Source organism: Haliotis rufescens, unplaced genomic scaffold (assembly GCF_023055435.1).
Source record: "Haliotis rufescens isolate VD_foot unplaced genomic scaffold, xgHalRufe1.0.p SCAF_7, whole genome shotgun sequence".
Classification (NCBI taxonomy): domain Eukaryota; kingdom Metazoa; phylum Mollusca; class Gastropoda; order Lepetellida; family Haliotidae; genus Haliotis; species Haliotis rufescens.
The window spans coordinates 23,648,600-23,670,030 of record NW_025964361.1 but is presented as its reverse complement, the minus strand read 5'-3'; the positions used below and the strand labels follow the sequence as shown (position 1 = coordinate 23,670,030).

General features: G+C 41.8%; 1 protein-coding gene across 3 annotated transcripts in view; it reads right to left on the bottom strand.

The window, feature by feature from the left end:
• LOC124137459 (eukaryotic translation initiation factor 5B-like) overlaps positions 1–21,431 on the bottom strand; it is a 130,024-nt gene that overhangs the window by 26,278 nt on the left and 82,315 nt on the right. The window lies entirely within an intron of this gene.

Sequence of the window (21,431 nt, the reverse complement as noted above, 5' to 3'; positions counted from 1 at the left end):
TCAATCTGAAGCCATCTTCCCCAAGAGGCCAATTGGTGAGAGGATATTTCAGGAGTGGCTTGGGGACACAGCTTGTTTGGAAGACAAGGCAGGGAGAACATGGCCTGCATTATACATACTGGTGATATTTATGCACTCTCTAATCATATCAACAGACAGATTTCACTTGGCAAAACAACATTAATTCCCTTCTTGATAAAAATAGGACAGTTAAGAATGGCAGTTGACATGATTAACTCCTATGTTAATCAGTACAGCATAATGTCCCCAAAATATTCATGATCCCAAACTTTGTGTGTTCAGTATACGTCTACTGTAGCATAGTACAGAGTGCTAAAGGCTAAACCTGAATGCCATCATGGGATTTAATCATGTCAACTAACTTTGTTTTATTCAGTATAGATGTCCGTGCAAGAGTGAAGTCTTCACTGGAGAAGACCATTTAACATTTGGTGGGATGGATGATGGGTGTAGGTGTTGTAAGGGCTAGGATGTTTTGTTGGAGACAGACTATTTTTTTTTCAATCAGTATCTCAAAACATATTATTCTTTTCAACTATGGTATTTTTTAGGCTGTACAGGATTTTCTGTTAAAAGCTTTTTTTGGAGGTAAAACCAGGCCAACTTCTTTTCTTTCCAGTACTTTGAGGAAATTTTCGGGTTTTCAAACATTTACACATACCCACACACAACCCCCATCCTGTGATCTATTGGTCGGCCCCTTATCAACTCTTCCCATTTATCTCAAGGGCAAACACATAGGGCACCCTAGACATACCAGATCCTGTGGCTTGAGGGACACATCTGTGCCAGAATTCATGCATTGGTCTTAGGTTCGAATCCCAGAATCTGTTAAACTATGAGCCTTGGACTGCCAGCACCCAGTGCTCATGGATTTACTGTGGTAAATGTTGACAGTCAACTCTTGATGCTGTCAGGATGTGTTCATATTCCTGCCATAAAATAGCTGTTTTGGGTCTTTGGGATCCAAATCCAACCAACTTTAAAACGAAAAATGTAAAACGTATGTCAAGACACATGAATTATAATATGAATTTCCACCTTATAAATACATTATGCATCATAATATGTTTCATTACAAATGGTGCAATTACTGCGACCCTGTTACCCATCCATTCTGTGCGGTACCGCTCTGACAGTCTGATGACAAGTCAATGTCCCTGTAATTGTGAGTTTAATGGCTGTTACGGACAGGCGAGAGAGCCAGTTACCTCTCTCACTTCCTCCTAACACTTTTATCATCCAGCAGAACAATTTCACCATGTCAAAAACAAGATTATCTGTTTCCAGCCAGCAATTTCAGCCTGACAAGCAGGACACAATGATAGACGCATCCAAATCGCATCCAATTATCTCAACTACATGAGATCAAGACTTAAAACCTACACATTCAAATGTGTACGTTGTACACGGAAACATGTTGATGAAACTATATATAAGGCACAAAAAAGTCATACACTGTTCCAGTGTACACAATATTTTTGCTAAACTACAAGTGTTAGTTAAATATATCTACATTTTATACCATTATAGTAGGCACTGAATAGTATGGTTTTATACTGCTTTACAAAATATTACTCGACTTTCCCATATTTGCACACATACATTTTAGCAATTCTTAAAGCTTTTGCTCAAACGAAGCTGTATAACATCACAGTACTTCATTGTTCAGACAAACTACAATATGATGTCATTGTTCATGACGACAGTAACAGATTACGTTATGTAATATATCAAGAGACTGCCTTCATTGCAGTCAATGCAATAACGTAAAACCAAGCTTTAGAGCTTTTTCCTCCTTTGTCACCTTAAGAAGGCCATTACATTAATTAGAACTATATTTAAATGAATTGGGAAATATGTAATTCCAAATTAGGAATTTTTATTAGGGCCTTCTTGGTGGGTCTAGGTACACCCTTGGGGGTTTCACATGACATACTGATGGGGACAATCAAACCAAAGTCTTTGGTATTGTTGAGGAATTGAAAAGCTTCAATCCCGAGGCTACCCCACATCACAGAATCTGAAACCACAATTTACTGATCACATTCAGAATCCACTGGAGGTTTTACATGACAAGGTCCTAAGATGATTGAACATACTGGTACTCCCTAGGAACTAAAATCAAATGAAAACATCTGAATATTTTGAGAGTATGTGATGCTTATCTTCCTGTCAGTGTTGGCGTGAGTCAAGAAACCAGGACCAACGCACCAGAAGAGATGTGCACAGCCGCACCAGAAGAGATGTGCATAGCCGTTGAAATAGTTGTGTTAGGACTAGTCACTGTTTCAATGTTTACTTTTTCTGTCAAGTTCTATTCAGTTTGAATTTGTTGCAAAACTGAAGCATTAAGAACTGGGCCTTCCAATGCTACTTGTCCTTGAGGACTACAAACATTGCGTTTCACTTGTCCTCCACCCAATTTAGTAGGCTCAGGTTAGCAGAGAAACATGAATTTTGAACGCTGGTGCATGGTCATGATAAAGCTTGGTAATTGATGAGCTCGGGAAGACCAAGTTTATCTGATCTGAATGTGAGAGTGTTGTCATTAGGAAAATATAACTAAATCTATCAAAATTATTGAAAGCAGCTGTTGACTTTGGACAAGTAAATTGTGAACATTATTTTGTTTTCACATTTCGTCCCCGTTGGTTGCCCTTGTGCAACCAGGAATGTCACATCCAACACATCTCTGGCGCCAAATGTCAGGAAGTGAATTTGACATCTAACACGGAAACGTATTCATTTGGTAACATAACCCACACAAATATTTACAAGGAGGGAAAATGTCATCTATTTTTTTAATTTGTGTATGCATACTATCACATGGGCACATATGTACTTCCAGCATTGGCAGGGTTCAACATGGCTCAAAGTTAGTGAGTGAGTGAGTAAGGTGATATGCAATATTCCATCAATATCGGCTAGGGTGGAGGACACCAGAAATGGGCTTCACACATAGTGTACCCATGTAAGGAATCGAACCCGGGTCTTCGGTGTGACAAGTGAAGGCTGTAACCACAAGGCTACCCCACCGTCCCACAGAAAGTGTTCAAGTAGCCTATCAGCAAGGAATCTTTCCCTTGTCAACATACAAGATGCTACTTTCAACATCAACACATGTACACCATCACAGTTAAGAACTCAAAGTTGAAAATGGCCATATCCTAAAAACAGTGTCTGCGTGTGGCCCGTGCAAGTTTGTAATGACAACCGAGTTCCACCAAGGAGCCAGAATGAATGAGCAATATGCTATAGGTCTCGTTTAGTGGCAACCACAGAAAAAGTCCTGTCAAATTATCCCAAACAAAAAGCTGGTCAACTTTTTCCTTAGTTGAAATGTCAAATGTAAGGGTTCCGTGTATTCTGCTCGTTTGTGAGAGTTGGGAACATTTAGCCACATACTTCTCTCAACATGAGCCCAGTTTAGTGACTGAAACATTTATAACCGTTTAATTTGAGATTTATTGGCACAGTGACTTATAAACGTGTTTCCCATCAAGATCGAGATATTCATGCACCCAGCTAAATAACACATGCAAATATGAGCAAAAGGTCACTATAAGTACACTTTCCTGCAGCATGCGACATTCGTGGACAATTTCTCTGTATATATCCATGGGAGTGAGTTGGCTTGAAGGTGAGGTGAAATTGGGGTTTGACCTATAGCAAATGTGTAACAACGAGCATGTGTGTGTGTGTGTGTGTATGTGTCTGTCTGTCTGTCTGTGTACGTGCATGTACCATTTTATAGAGCTATCACACTGAGAGGATGAGTCCTTGTTGTATTCCATTAATGCCGAGTCCAGGTAGGGTAACAACAAGTACAGTCTTTAACATCTTTCGGTACGACGTGGCTAGGGATTGAACAAGCAACCTTCCACTCTCCAGACAGAGGCTCTATCCATTAGACCGCAGCTGGAATACTGCTGTCAGCTTAATTCTGGAGGATGACACAGGTCACATGAACCATAAGTACATGACAGGCCTAGTTGAAGATATTAAGCAAGCAAACCTGGGTTTTCAGTGTGTCGAACACTTTAACCACTTGGCTACCTGACCGCCCCCAATCTTGGATTTGAAACCGATAGGGCAGCTGAGGGTTGAAACCCTTTTTTACCCTCAATGCCTTTTAGAAAGTGGTCAAATGTAACAAATGTTATATTTGGGATAACACTTTTTGAGTACAGATCTCTTACTTTGTGTGCTGGCGATTAGGTGCCTCACTCTGGCAGTGTGGGTTTGAATCCCGGGACGGGACTCAACCCAAAATAATTATGAGAATCTGTACTTTACTCAGAAAGTGTTATCCCCAATATAACATTTGATAACTCCTATATAGTTACATCTTACAACATCCTTTCCACCAGTTATTTTCAATCCGATGAATAAATAACTGAGTGAGTAGATGATTTGTTACACTGTAGTCAGCAATATCACAGTAATATTTTGGCAAGATGTAAATAGTGTATTCTGGCCTTGACAAACTATGGCTCGCAGCAGTGTACACCATTAGGGTATTACATGAGCATGAGGTGTAAGACAAGCAAGAGAATCACACCTGGAAAACACACTGCCAATGAAGCAGATATGTTGAACAGGGAGTAGGGTTAACATTGAACATCTGTTACATGGCCGTGAGTAGGGTTAACATTGCACATCTGTGACATGGCCGTGAGTAGGGTTAACATTGAACATCTGTGATATGGCCGTGAGTAGGGGTAACATTGCACATCTGTGACATGGCCGTGAGTAGGGGTAACATTGCACATCTGTGACATGGCCGTGAGTAGGGGTAACATTGAACATCTGTGACATGGCCGTGAGTAGGGGTAACATTGAACATCTGTGACATGGCCGTGAGTAGGGTTAACATTGCACATCTGTTACATTGCCGTGAGTAGGTTTAACATTGAACATCTGTGACATGGCCGTGAGTAGGGGTAACATTGCACATCTGTGACATGGCCGTGAGTAGGGGTAACATTGCACATCTGTGACATGGCCGTGAGTAGGGGTAACATTGAACATCTGTGACATGGCCGTGAGTAGGGTTAACATTGAACATCTGTGACATGGCCGTGAGTAGGGGTAACATTGCACATCTGTGACATGGCCGTGAGTAGGGTTAACATTGCACATCTGTGACATGGCCGTGAGTAGGGGTAACATTGCACATCTGTGACATGGCCGTGAGTAGGGGTAACATTGCACATCTGTGACATGGCCGTGAGTAGGGTTAACATTGCACATCTGTGACATGGCCGTGAGTAGGGGTAACATTGCACATCTGTGACATGGCCGTGAGTAGGGGTAACATTGCACATCTGTGACATGGCCGTGAGTAGGGGTAACATTGAACATCTGTGACATGGCCGTGAGTAGGGGTAACATTGCACATCTGTGACATGGCCGTGAGTAGGGTTAACATTGCACATCTGTGACATGGCCGTGAGTAGGGTTAACATTGCACATCTGTGACATGGCCGTGAGTAGGGTTAACATTGCACATCTGTGACATGGCCGTGAGTAGGGTTAACATTGAACATCTGTGACATGGCCGTGAGTAGGGTTAACATTGAACATCTGTGACATGGCCGTGAGTAGGGGTAACATTGTACATCTGTGACATGGCCGTGAGTAGGGGTAACATTGAACATCTGTGACTTGGCCGTGAGTAGGGATAACATTGAATGTCTGTGACATGGCCGTGAGTAGGGGTAACATTGCACATCTGTGACATGGCCGAGAGTAGGGTTAACATTGCACATCTGTGACATGGCCGTGAGTAGGGGTAACATTGCACATCTGTGACATGGCCGTGAGTAGGGTTAACATTGCACATCTGTGACATGGCCGTGAGTAGGGTTAACATGGAATGTCTGTGACATGGCCGTGAGTAAGGTTAACATTGCACATCTGTGACATGGCCGTGAGTAGGGGTAACATTGCACATCTGTGACATGGGCGTGAGTAGGGGTAACATTGAACATCTGTGACATGGCCGTGAGTAGGGGTAACATTGAATGGCTGTGAGTAAGGGTAACATTGAATGTCTGTGACATAGCCGTGAGTAGGGGTAACATTGCACATCTGTGACATGGCCGTGAGTAGGGGTAACATTACACATCTGTGACATGGCTGTGAGTAGGGGTAACATTGAATGTCTGTGACATGGCCGTGAGTAGGGGTAGCATTGGATGTCTGTGACATGGCCGTGAGTTGGGGTAACATTGGATGTCTGTGACACGGCCGTGAGTTGGGGTAACATTGGATGTCTGTGACATGGCCGTGAGTTGGGGTAACATTGAACATCTGTGACATAGCTGTGAGTAGGGGTAACATTGCACATCTGAATGTTTGTGACACAGTTGGGGTGTGACATGGCCATGAGTAGGGGTAACATTGGATGTCTATGGCATGGCCGTGAGTAGTGGTAACATTGAATGTCTGTGACATGGCCACTAGCCTGAAGTCTGTGCTCAGCGTTCTGTCTGTGAAAACATCTCAAAGTATGTGTGTGTGTTTGTTTGTTAAGGATGCTATATTTGATTTTTAAGTCTGGAGCAGACAATCCAGTGATTGATATTCTGAGCACCGATCCATGCCATCAGGGTACGAAAACACACAAGTCAACCAAGTCACCGAGCGAGACCACCCAATTCATTTGGTTGTCTAAACCCCCACAGAGTCACTGATTTTGATTGTCATTGGCCATTGGTAATTTGTCGACTACTTTGATTACTTGGATTGGCCAAGTTGGTAGTAGGCATATTAACATGTGAAATGGTTAGTAACAATGTTAATTGTAGAGATTTGGGTAAATGAACTCCAAACATCGTGCAAAGTATAATTGGCAATCAAAATACCACAACTGACAACTTTAATTTCGCATATGATCATTGCCCGACCTGTTGGAGGCTACTTTGTGTGACTTAGTTTTTGCTATTTACAGCAAAGATTCATCTATCCACTGCAGTCTAAACAATTATTCTAAATAATGCTGATTTTACCACTCGGAGGATCCCACATGTACGCTTCTGGTGCAACAAGTGTCATGTGACCCTTGCGAATATCCTACGAAGCTACTCAATCGCAGCTAAATCTATCTGAACCACACTGGAGTAGAACCTATCAATTTTGAAAATCTCATAGAGAACATGCACTTATATCACAAACATCCTCATATAGCACTAACCCTGAAACCTCTCATTAAATACAGTAATTTGAAGATGAAGCAACAAATCTGGTATATAAATCTGTTTTCCACAACATATGGAGAACAAAGCCTCTGTCTGATAGATGGCCTCTCCGGGTTCACATGCTTTCATCTGTTCCGCTGAAGGCTTTGATGGCAATAAAATGTCCCTGGACGGATATATATTTGCCACTGGGTACACTGTTGTTGATATCTCTGAATCAAGAGATGTAAAAGAACTTAATTGTTTCCGGATGAAAGTTAAACTCTGACGTGTTATTTCTGCTTTTCTGTAAGTTAGTCTCCAGGGGTACAGCACAAGACCTGTGTAAGTCTCCAGCGGTACAACACAAGACCAATGTTAGTCTCCAGCAGTACAGCACAAGACCTATGTTAGTCTCCAGCAGTAAAGCACAAGACCAATGTTAGTCTCCAGCAGTACAGCACAAGACCTATGTTAGTCTCCAGCAGTACAGCACAGGACCTATGTTAGTCTCCAGCAGTAAAGCACAACACCAATGTTAGTCTTTAGCAGTACAGCACAAGACCTGTGTTTGTCTTCAGCAGTACAACACAAGACCAATGTTAGTCTCCAGCAGTAAAGCACAAGACCAATGTTAGTCTTTAGCAGTACAGCACAAGACCTGTGTTTGTCTTCAGCAGTACAAAACAAGACCAATGTTAGTCTCCAGCAGTAAAGCACACGACCAATGTTAGTCTTTAGCAGTACAGGACAAGACCAATGTTAGTCTTTAGCAGTACAGCACAAGACCTGTGTTTGTCTTCAGCAGTACAACACAAGACCTATGTTAGTCTCCAGCAGTAAAGCACAAGACCCATGTTAGTCTTTAGCAGTACAGCACAAGACCTGTGTTTGTCTTCAGCAGTACAACACAAGACCAATGTTAGTCTCCAGCAGTTAAGCACAAGACCTATGTTAGTCTCCAGCAGTACAGCACAAGACCTGTGTTAGTCTTCAGCAGTAAAGCACAAGACCTGTGTTAGTCTCCAGGCGTACAACACAAGACCAATGTTAGTCTCCAGCAGTACAGCACAAGACCAATGTTAGTCTTTAGCAGTACAGCACAAGACCTGTGTTAGTCTCCAGCAGTACAGCACAAGACCTATTTTAGTCTCCAGCAGTACAGCACAAGACCTGTGTTAGTCTCCAGCAAAACAGCACAAGACCTATTTTAGTCTCCAGCAGTACAGCACAAGACCTATTTTAGTCTCCAGCAGTAAAGCACAAGACCTATGTTTGTCTTCAGCAGTACAGGACAAGACCTGTGTTAGTCTCCAGCAGTACAGCACAAGACCTATGTTTGTCTTCAGGAGTACAGCACAAGACCTGTGTTAGTCTCAAGCAGTATAGCACAAGACCAATGTTAGTCCCCAGCAGTACAGCACAAGACCGATGTTAGTCTCCAGCAGTACAGCACAAGACCTGTGTTTGTCTTTAGCAGTACAGCACAAGACCTGTGTTTGTCTTCAGCAGTACAAAACAAGACCAATGTTAGTCTTTAGCAGTACAGCACAAGACCTATGTTAGTCTCCAGCAGTACAGCACAAGACCTATGTTAGTCTCCAGCAGTACAGCACAAGACCTGTGTTAGTCTCCAGCAGTACAGCACAAGACCTGTGTTAGTCTCCAGCAGTACAACACAAGACCTATTTTAGTCTCCAGGGGTACAGCACAAGACCAATGTTAGTCTTTAGCAGTACAGCACAAGACCTATGTTAGTCTCCAGCAGTACAGCACAAGACCTGTGTTAGTCTTCAGCAGTACAACACAAGACCGATGTTATGGCAGGCATTGCAAAATTGTCTGTTCTTGAATAATCAGTGGATGTTTCCCTTCCAACTAAATACCTGGCAAAACTCCACCAATTTCATGGCAAGGAAGTCCAATAATGGGCTTCAGACGTGTGTCCACGTGAGGATTCAAACTGGTTTTAGTTGTGAAGGGTGAACCCTTCACCACAAGGCCACCCCACAGTCTGTTCCAAAATAGTTTTATATGTTTCATTTCAAAACAGGTAAATATCAGGGCATAATTGTCTAGGAAGAACAAATAATTTAAATATCTTATTCTATCCCAGACTAGAATAAACACATTCAGGGCTGTGTTTGACCCGGTAGTCAACTGAAAGCAGCCGATATAAGAAGTACTTAGAATTAAATGTAATATGGCTTGGTCAGAGGATAAACAATATGATCTTGTCCGTCTACGTTGCCGTCTTAGACAGATATTAGCTGGCGGTATCTTCAGTCCTTCATTAGGAACAGGAAGAGGCCTGGGTTCATCTGGAGCCCTGCCAGGTAGAGAGGGCCTGCCACGCTCACAGTGCACAGCGATGGAGAGATACTGCCTACCGCGGCGTGGTCGCTGTGGAGGAGGAGGAGGGGTTGTGGCGGTGGGTGCATTTTGCTTCATTAACCAGACACTGACTAACCAGCAGTAGCAGCGTTTGATAACCGAAGCTTGGAGGAGCCACATTTCACACATGGATTGTTTCACATTTTTAAGCATAAAATCAGAAATGGACTAAAGAACAAGGTCTAAAAGGGGGAAAAGGTGGCTGGGAGTTTGGGCGGAGTTTTTTTTTAAGAGATAGAATATTTTGTTATCACTGCTTCAAGAAGAACAGCTTTATTCTCAGAAAACTGATCTGTTGTTTTCCAACACAAAGTATTCAGTACATCAAGGGCAACACTTATTATTTTGTGTGAAACGGGAGGCCAAATTATTTTCCCCTAGTATTATCCATTGTCCTCCCTTTAGCAGGATATCAAAATGGTCGACCCTTAAAATTGCACGAATTAGGTGATACCATCTTCACTTTACATATTAACTCATCAATTAATTCTATGCAACAAACTATTATATTGAACAGGTGTTGCCAGAGATTTTCAGGTTTACACTTGGAAGCAACTATCAATAAAATACAAGTTTCTTCCAAATAATAATGTCATTTCCCACATGCCTGTTACTCTGTTAATATGCCTTCTACCAACTTGGCCAATAAATCGAAAATATTTCAGACAATTGGATAAATAATTGACAATCATTTGCCTTGTCCCAACCAAATGTTCATCACTAAAACTCACTTGAAACCATTTAAAACTGGAGTCTGTCTTAACCATCACCTGTTCAGTCTGACACTGTTCAGTCTGACACTGTTCAGTCTGACACTGTTCAGTCTGACACTGTCACAACTGACAACAGAGTCAGGACACAGGAAAATGCTTGCAGGTTTCATCGAACTGTATAAGAGTGAAGCCAACTTGACAAAGAGGGCATTTTGTCTGTTCCAGTGGATGCAGGCATAATCTGTACTAACCCCCTCCCTGTAAAACATATTTAACTCTTTGTTTGACATGTCTCTTTCACTTGCTCCATTTATGGTATTGCTCTCATATATCTCTTCATCTGATTTGACCTGCACTTCATTTATCTCATCTATCATATTCATCAATCATCTCAAATACAGTTAACATCTCAATGACCTGAAACACCTCATAGATCTCACCATCCACTTCAACCACTTCATAGATCTCACCATCCACCTAAACCACTTCATAGATCTCACCATCCACCTATACCACTTCAGATCTCACCATCCACTTCATAGATCTCACCATCCACCTAAACAACCTCAACTATCTCACCATCCACCTTAACCACTTCATAGATCTCACCATCAACCTCAACAACTTCATAGATCTCGCCATCCACCTAAACCACTTCACAGATCTCACCATCCACTTCATAGATCTCACCATCCACCTAAACCACCTCAACTATCTCACCATCCACCTAAACCACTTCATAGATCTCACCATCAACATCAACCACTTCATAGATCTCACCATCCACCTAAACCACCTCACAATCCACTTCATAGATCTCACCATCCACCTAAACCAGCTCACCATAGATCTCACCATCCATCTGAACCACCTCAACAATCTCACCATCCACCTTAACCACTTCATAAATCTCACTATTCACCTCAACCAGTTCATAGATCTCACCATCCAATTAACAATCCACTTCATAGATCTCACCATCCACCTAAACCACCTCACCATCCACCTAAACCACCTCACCATCCACTTCATATATCTCACTATCCACCTAAACCACCTCACCATCCACATCATAGATCTCACATCCATCTGAACCACCTCAACGATCTCACCATCCACCTTAACCACTTCATAAATCTCACTATTCACCTCAACCAGTTCATAGATCTCACCATTCACCCAAACCACCTCTACAATCTCACCATCCACCTAAAACACCTCACCATAGATCTCACCATCCATCTGAACCACCTCAACAATCTCACCATCCACCTTAACCTCTTCATAAATCTCACTATTCACCTCAACCAGTTCATAGATCTCACCATTCACCTAAACCACCTCAACAATCTCACCATCCACCTAAACCACTTCATAGATCTCACCATCCACCTAACAATCCACTTCATAGATCTCACCATCCACCTAAACCACCTCACCATCCACTTCATATATCTCACTATCCACCTAAACCACCTCACCATCCACATCATAGATCTCACATCCATCTGAACCACCTCAACAATCTCACCATCCACCTTAACCACTTCATAAATGTCACTATTCACCTCAACCAGTTCATAGATCTCACCATTCACCCAAACCGCCTCAACAATCTCACCATCCACCTAAACCACCTCACCATCCATTTCATATATCTCACCATTCCTCTAAACCACCTGAACAATCTCACCATCCACCACAACCACTTCATACATCTCACCATCCACCACAACCACTTCATAGATCTCACCATCCACCTAAACCACTTCACCATACATGAAGAGATCTCACCATACATGAAGAGATCTTCATGTTCTTGACCATCTCACAGATCTTTACCAGCTGAGCGGGTTCAACCGCCTCAGAGATCTCGACCACCCCATAGATCTCTACCACCACACAGATGCCGACCACCTCAACGAGTTCAACCGCCTCATAGATCTCTACCACCCCATAGATGCTGACCACCTCAACGAGTTCACCAGCCTCATAGATCTCGACCACCCCATAGATCTCTACCACCCCATAGATGCCGACCACCTAAACGAGTTCAACCGCCTCATAGATCTCGACCACCTCATAGATGCCGACCACCACACAGATGCCGACCACCTCAACGAGTTCAACCGCCTCATAGATCTCGACCACCCCATATATGCCGACCACCTCAACGAGTTCAACCGCCTCATAGATCTCGACCACCCCATAGATGCCGGCCACCTCAACGAGTTCAACCGCCTCATAGATCTCGACCACCTTATCCAAGTCTTCCCGCTCATCATCTCCCTGTATGATGAGCATCCATTATCAAAGCACACAGGCACATTTCCCACTCTGCCTTCCGTTTTTCAAAGCCTTTACCAGATGTTGTTTTTAAATCCTTCTATTAGCACTGTGTTCCGTTTCCTCTCCTCCTACCTCTGCAGCTTAGTTAGTGGTTTCATCTCACGGCACAAACGCAAAGGGGCAATAAAATATTCGGAAAGGTGCCAAAAGCTTTTCCACCAGGATGGGCCCCTATTGAAGAGGCCGGGGCGGGCTCAACTCAGCAAATATTTTGCTGAATATCTTTGAAAACTTTTCAATTAACTTCTTTTCAAGATACTGTTTTTAAGTCCAATCTTCCTGGGTGGCCAATGAGTTGCAAGCTTGTTTTATAACCATTCATGCAATGATATCAATAGCTATGAGATATATGATGCACATATCTGAATGCTCATGAAATCCACACCACTTTCAGCCGACTGGCTGACAAATTTATACCCATAATACCTAGAAACTGAGCCTCACTTTATCGGACCATAAACCAGTCTCCTTGTGCAGATGCCGAGAGAATATGAAGAAAATTGAAGGATTTCGATGAAAAACATGTTTTTCTGAGAAGTGCAAGTACACTTGGACTGAAAACATTCCAGCACAAGGTAAAAGGTGTGCCCAAGGTCCATGACGGGTAACAACACCAGCTGTAGCTGCCCATGAACAAAACTTCAGGTAAATCACAATGTTCAAAAGAAGTTATTAACCTTTGAAGCAGACTAGAAGTACCTGTGATTTGAAATGTGTTTCATTGTGAACTACCTTCTGATTTTGTATGAAAACTCAGCTTAATCTGCAAAACCAGATATTTTTAAAATTAACAAAATAAGCCTAAATATCCATTTAAAAAAGGATCTTGCAACAGCGTATTTGTGGCAGACAATTACCTTTTTACAACAGTCTGAAGCATAATTATTTTTTTAAGCATATTCTGGGACAATGCATTCTTTTCGATAGAATCCCATGCCCTCAACAGAATATCAAAGGGTTGTTCCCTAAATGGTTTCAGCTCAATTCAACCACAGTGTTTCAATAACTACCATGGGAGCAATGGTGTACGTGGCCAGCAAGGGAGAGCCAAGTAATGCCAAATATTCCACAGATCGGACAAATTAGTTGATAAGAGGCCAACAGCAAGTCGTCCAGTGATTATGAAGTAAACATCTATGGTGTAGATACCAACCAACCCACTGTCAAATGTACTTCCCCTTCTGAATAGTTTCTCTCGAGTGAGTGAGTGAGTGAGTGAGTGAGTGAGTGAGTGAGTGAGTGAGTGAGTGAGTGAGTGAGTGAGTGAGTGAGTGAGCTGGTTAATACACTGGTTTTAACAATATTCCAGCAATATCACGGCAGGGCACAACACAACTAGACTTCACACACTGTACTCATGTGGGGAATCAAACCTGTGCCTTCGACGCGACGTGAGAATGCTTGAATCAACTCCCTCTCTTGAACTTCTTTAATGTGACAAGATACAAAAAAGGCTTTTTCAAACACTCCAAACACAACACTCCAAAAACAATCACACAAAAGAGCCATTATCACATGTAAATGTCAGATATATGTCAATGATTCTGCATAACAAGGAACCAATATTTTAACAAACATCCTATAGCTAGGCTGAAGTACTCACAATATCAAATAGACAAATAATTTCAAATACAAAGAGATAACACAATTCTTGCATCCATATCAATACTGAAGCCATCACCAACAACATGTCTCAATAAAACACAGAATTATAAAATTTGAAATCTCAGTCTAAACTCAAAGCCCACCTCAAATTTCCCCAACAGCTAGCAGTGGTTGAGATAGTAGCATACTTCAAACTTGATGGCAAGGTACACCATTTTTATTACATCTACACGGCGGCGGCTCGGTCGCTTGACGTCACCCACCTGGATGAGAGGCTGAGAAGCTAGTTGAAGTTTGCAACATGATCTCTCCACTTCCTGTCGTTTACGTCATTGGCAAGGTCACGAGGTGCATGCTGGGTAGAATCCTGCCTATTATCGCTCAGAGGCTCCATCTCCAGCACATATCAAAATTATGGGCTGGTGTGCCTATCTACAGACGAGCATTCGACATTAAGGTCTTGGCAGTCATACAGGTAGCTCGTCAGTATGAATGGCTTATACTCAAGGAGCAAATACCAGTACTTGTTTTATATATGGATTGGATAAGATAGAAACGTGGAACTGATTCAGAATACTATTGAATTCATGAACATATTGTATCCTTGATTCTTTGCATCTAATTCTAGAAAATGTTTTAGTGAGTTTGAATTAGCCAATGAAGCCAGTTTCACTGGCCCTACTTACTGTATCAGGAGAAATGGGAGCGCCACAGTCAACATGACTCAAGCTATATCTTCCCTGTACATGACAATGTCTGAAGCACACAACCCAGTGATGGGTATGAGCGATGTCCCCAACCATCAGGGTACATGACACACAATCAACCAAGTCAGCAAATGTGACCACCCAATCCGCTCACATGATAAGTACAGGTGTGTATGTGGGTTGTTGGATAAGTGGGTTGGGGGATGGGTGAGTGTAGTCAGGGTACAATGTCACGCTAGCCTCTCCCATCAACCCAGTAATCTTTGGCAACACACAAATCTGCAGAACATCCATTGTACTTGAGGTCACTCTGTGAGTCAATGGGCAAGTAAAACATGAACTTAACTTTCTATCCCAACAGCAGTGATGTGTGCACACACCTGACTTGAGAAAATATTATGAGATGGCAAGCACAAGCTGCCAAAAGATAAGTAATTCTCGATAGTAGCTATAAACAGAGATGATTAACTGCTGGGGTTTAATCTCAAACATCCTGAAACTTCATCTTCATCAACCTGTGGAGGGAGGGAGGGGCGCCAAGTGCAGGATATGGGTAAGGGGAGGTAATTCACTAATTATTACATACCACGAAAAAGGAAAACCCTTCACATTGTAGACATAACTGACAATATCATAGAACATCAAAGTGTTCAACCTGCAGACAGGAAAGCATTTGCCCAATGTTATGGCAACCTCCCACCAAGGAAAGGCAACATGAACATAACAGCGTATCTACTACATGCTTTGAGCATAGATGTTCACTCCACTACAATGTGAGCATAGATGTTCTCTCTACTACAATATCAGCATAGATGTCCTCTCCACTACATTGTGAGCATAGAGGTCCTCTCCACTACATTGTGAGCATAGATGTCCTCTCCACTACAATGCGAGCATAGAGGTCCTCTCCACTACATTGTGAGCATAGAGGTCCTCTCCACTACATTGTGAGCATAGATGTCCTCTCCACTACAATGTGAGCATAGAGGTCCTCTCCACTACATTGTGAGCATAGATGTCCTCTCCACTACAATGTGAGCATAGAGGTCCTCTCCACTACATTGTGAGCATAGAGGTCCTCTCAAATACAATGTGAGCATAGATGTTCTCTCCACTACATTGTGAGCATAGATGTCCTCTCGACTACAATGTGAGCATAGATGTCCTCTCCACTACATTGTGAGCATAGATGTCCTCTCTACTACAATGTGAGCATAGATGTTCTCTCCACTACATTGTGAACATAGATGTTGTCTCTACTACAATATCAGCATAGATGTCCTCTCCACTACATTGTGAGCATAGAGGTCCTCTCCACTACAATGTGAGCATAGAGGTCCTCTCCACTACAATGTGAGCATAGATGTTCTCTCTACTACAATATCAGCATAGATGTCCTCTCCACTACATTGTGAACATAGAGGTCCTCTCCACTACATTGTGAGCATAGATGTCCTCTCCACTACAATGTGAGCATAGAGGTCCTCTCCACTACATTGTGAGCATAGAGGGCCTCTCGACTACAATGTGAGCATAGATGTTCTCTCCACTACATTGTGAGCATAGATGTCCTCTCCACTACAATGTGAGCATAGATGTTCTCTCCACTACATTGTGAGCATAGATGTTCTCTCTACTACAAGATCAGCATAGATGTCCTCTCCACTACACTGTGAGCAAAAGGGGTCCTCTCCACTACAATGTGAGCATAGAGGTCCTCTCCACTACAATGTGAGCATAGATGTTCTCTCTACTACACTATCAGCATAGATGTCCTCTCCACTACATTGTGAGCATAGAGGTCCTCTTCACTACATTGTGAGCATAGATGTCCTCTCCACTACAATGTGAGCATAGAGGTCCTCTCCACTACATTGTGAGCATAGAGGTCCTCTCGACTACAATGTGAGCATAGATGTTCTCTCCACTACATTGTGAGCATAGATGTCCTCTCGACTACAATGTGAGTATAGATGTTCTCTCCACTACATTGTGAGCATAGATGTCCTCTCTACTACAATGTGAGCATAGATGTTCTCTCCACTACATTGTGAGCATAGATGTCCTCTCCACTACAATGTGAGCATAGATGTTCTCTCCACTACAATACCAGCATAGATGTCCTCTCCACTACATTGTGAGCATAGATGTCCTCTCCACTACAATGTGAGTATAGAGGTCCTCTCCACTACATTGTGAGCATAGAGGTCCTCTCAAATACAATACAAGCACAGATGTTCTATCCACTACAATACCAGCATAGATGTCCTCTCCACTACAATGTGAGCATAGAGGTCCTCTCCACTACAATGTGAGTATAGAGGTCCTCTCCACTACATTGTGAGCATAGTGGTCCTCTCAACTACAATACAAGCACAGATGTTCTATCCACTACAATACCAGCATAGAGGTCCTCTCTACTACAATGTGAGCATAGATGTCCTCTCCACTACATTGTGAGCATAGAGGTCCTCTCCACTACATTGTGAGCATAGATGTCCTCTCGACTACAATGTGAGCATAGATGTCCTCTCCACTACATTGTGAGCATAGATGTTTACTCCACTACAATGTGAGCATAGATGTTCTCTCCACTACAATGTGAGGATAGATGTTCACTCCACTACATTGTGAGCATAGATGTTCTCTCCACTACAATGTGAGCATAGATGTTCACTCCACTACATTGTGCGCATAGATGTTCTCTCCACTACAATGTGAGCATAGAGGTCCACTCCATTACAATGTGAACATAGAGATCCAATCCACTATTGCAAGATGAATGACATCAATTCTTGCATCCGAGTCCAGTACAATGACAACCCAAAGATCCCAACAGTTATATCATGAGAGACTGATTCATGGCTGCATTTGCATAGCATCATCTTCATGAAGGGTGGAGCTGTTTGAATTAATCTATTCAATAAATCTATTGATAGCTGATGCCATGTTGAGATGCAACAGTGTGTATGGGCAGTGTTTTCATGTCACATTTAGGACTTATTTTCATAAACCAAATTACGCTCGGTAATATATCTGAAACACCTACAGATCTGTTAGTGAACTTTTGACGGTGAGAAAAATGAAACTGGTATCTTTGAAATTTCCTTTTATTCTTAAAAGTACTCAACTGAGATAAATAGCCCATTCTTCTTTTGTAGCTCATGAAGGACTCATGGCATAATTATCTTAAATCTCAAATTGTGAAATGGCCCTTTAAATAATTCATTCAATATAATGGTCATCACCCACATCCCCTGTATTACCAACAACTGAACTTCCTGTGAGCAATGCATTTCCAATATGAGCCTGCACATATCAGCCAAATCTAAAATCCCATTGACCCAAAATATCTTCATATTCAAAATAAACTAATCCAAATATATCCTAACATACAAGAGAGCTCTCTGAGATAAAAACAACCCCAGCTTTCCCGCTTGCAGCTACACAGATGCACAATATTTCCTGGCCATATTTTGAGAATGTTCTCGCTTCCTTCCTGTAATCAGAAATATTCATAAACAAACCGCCTACCCTCCCTCACCTAAGCTTCAACGATACCCTTCCTGGAGTTCCCTCCCCTCCCCAGCACCCCCCCCTCCCCCACTTGTTTCATTTACCTCTTTGCACCCCTCCTCCTACAAAACCCACTTTCCATCAACCCACAACCCTCCTTCACCTCATCAGCTTGCCACAGTTGCCACTACACCTGAGTCAAGATAATGAAAAAAAAAGCAGAACCATCAAACTAATGTGATAATCTTGGCTTATGTTTCTAATTCACCTTACATCCTCTTGAATTAAAAATTCATTCACTTCCTAAAGTCAATGAAATATTATTTCAGCTGTTGAGAAAAAATCCATCATCTTCTATACATATCGAATGCAGACATGTATCAGTGCAACAGGTTACTTGGAAAAAGAACTCAGGCTTATCATTTGAATATTTTCATGTTGCAAATGGAATTTCTTCAAGACATTTTAAATCACAAACTACTTGTCAAATTCGTAGCCATACAACTTAATTACATGCTAAAATGTGTGAACGTGCAGTAAGCCTTTGCTTCGAATGACACAACAACCTTGTAGTGTATGTGTTGGCAGCAGACGTAAAGGGCGGCCATATTGAATTTTGGCACAGCTTTGATCTTTTGGAGGCAACATGGCCAACAGTGCCCTTGTTACGTAAACAATAACAGGAAGACTTGACAATAGAAGCTGATCAGTCAGAAATAAGGACTTCTTAGATGGGTTGAATAACTCGAGAAGGACCCACGTCCCACAAATTGCTATTTTCACAAAAGCAGATCCAATATGCTGTAAATGATAGGAACTTTTTCCTTTCTCAGAGTGGAGCTGTTGTGCTTGATAAAGGAAACAGCTACCAAAATAGAGGCTACATATATTATTGTGGCTATAAAGTGAAATATTATTCCTCAATAACAATGAAAGGGAACATAACACTGGTCAATTATCCTGCCAAATACTAAGTCAATTCTGTCTGAAGTTGCTGATGTTAAAAATGGAACAAACTTAACATAATCAAATAATATCTTAAAATCATAATGATTACAAATTAACATTTGACAAAAAAAAGAATTTAGTTGCATATTATTGATTTTTTAGAATATGATTTTAAGGGATTTTAGAGGAGAGAACTTTTCAGCAGCATTTAACATCCCTTGCATATATATGATAATATAAAATGTTAGAAAATATAAGATTTTGATAGGTTTGAAAAAAATACAAAATGCAGGGAAGGTAACCCCCCTGCCAGAAACAACGCCAACACTCTTCTCATTCCAGGTCCTGCTTGTTTGACGACAGCTTCAGAGCCCGTGCAGCCTATGGCCTGCCCAACCAAGCTTAGGAAAGGAATTAGTAACGTGGTACAAATCTCAATTGAAATTCCCGCTAATACCTATGCTCGATACAACCCCATTCAGCCCATCTCTCATCCTCTTGCGAACAGTGTAGACATGCAAGATTGGCAAGGTATAGCGTTCGAAGCGATCAGCGAGCAAAGATTACCTGACAGGTCAAGATCAAAGGTCAAAGGTGTGTGTGGCCAGGTATTAGATGGTGTCGCGCCTTCGACTAGTTTGTTTGCTCGCGAGTAACAACCGTCTTTAGTAGGTAAAGAATAATCGGTTGAATGAATAGGCGGAATATCACATCTGATACTTGTAGCAATACAACTAAGACATCCCACTCGATACACGACAAACACAAAAATTCATCTGCTTCCGCTGGATGGGACAAATTTAACCCTCAACTTGTACTGAGCAAACCATGATAAATCCCTTGATCAACTGAACAATCCTCATACTCCTGGCCTTTGTTTCGTTCATAAAACTGCATCATTTCAGACTGCACTATATTATTCGGACTGCAGTGCATTATTCAGACTACTGCATTATTCAGACTACTGCATTATTCAGACTGCACTATATTATTCGGACTGCACTGCATTATTCAGAATGCACCGCATTATTCAGACAACTGCATTTTTCAGACTACTGCATTATTAAGACTGCACTGCATTATTCAGACTGCACTGCATTATTCACACTACTGCATTATTTCAGACTGCACTATATTATTCGGACTGCACCGCATTATTCAGACTACTGCCATTATTCAGACTGCACTATATTATTCGGACTGCACTGCATTATTCAGAATGCACTGCATTATTAAGACTGCACTGCATTATTTCAGACTGCTATGCATTATTCAGACTGCACTGCATTATTCACACTACTGCATTATTCACACTGCACTGCATTATTCACACTACTGCATTATTTCAGACTGCACTATATTATTCGGACTGCACTGCATTATTCAGACTACTGCATTATTCAGACTGCACTATATTATTCGGACTGCACTGCATTATTCAGAATGCACAACATTATTCAGACAACTGCATTTTTCAGACTACTGCATTATTAAGACTGCACTGCATTATTCAGACTACTGCATTATTCAGACTGCACTATATTATTCAGACAACACTGCCTTTTTCAGACTGCACTGCATTATTAAGATTGCACTGCATTATTAAGATTGCACTGCATTATTCGGAGTGGTGCATTATTCAGACTGTACCTCATTATTGAGACTGCACTGCATTATTCAGACTACTGCATTATTCAGACTGCACTATATTATTCAGACTGCACTGCATTTTTCAGACTGTACTGCATTATTCATATTGCACTGCATTATTGGGACTGCTCTGCATTATTGGGACTGCACTGCATTATTCAGACTGTACTGCATTATTCAGAATGCAGAGCATTGTTCAAACTGTACTGCATTATTCAGACTGCACTGCATTATTCAGACTTCTGCATTATTCGTACTGCACTGCATTATTGGGACTGCTCAGCATTATTCAGACTGTACTGCATTATTCAGACTGCACTGCGTTATTCAGACTGTACTGCATT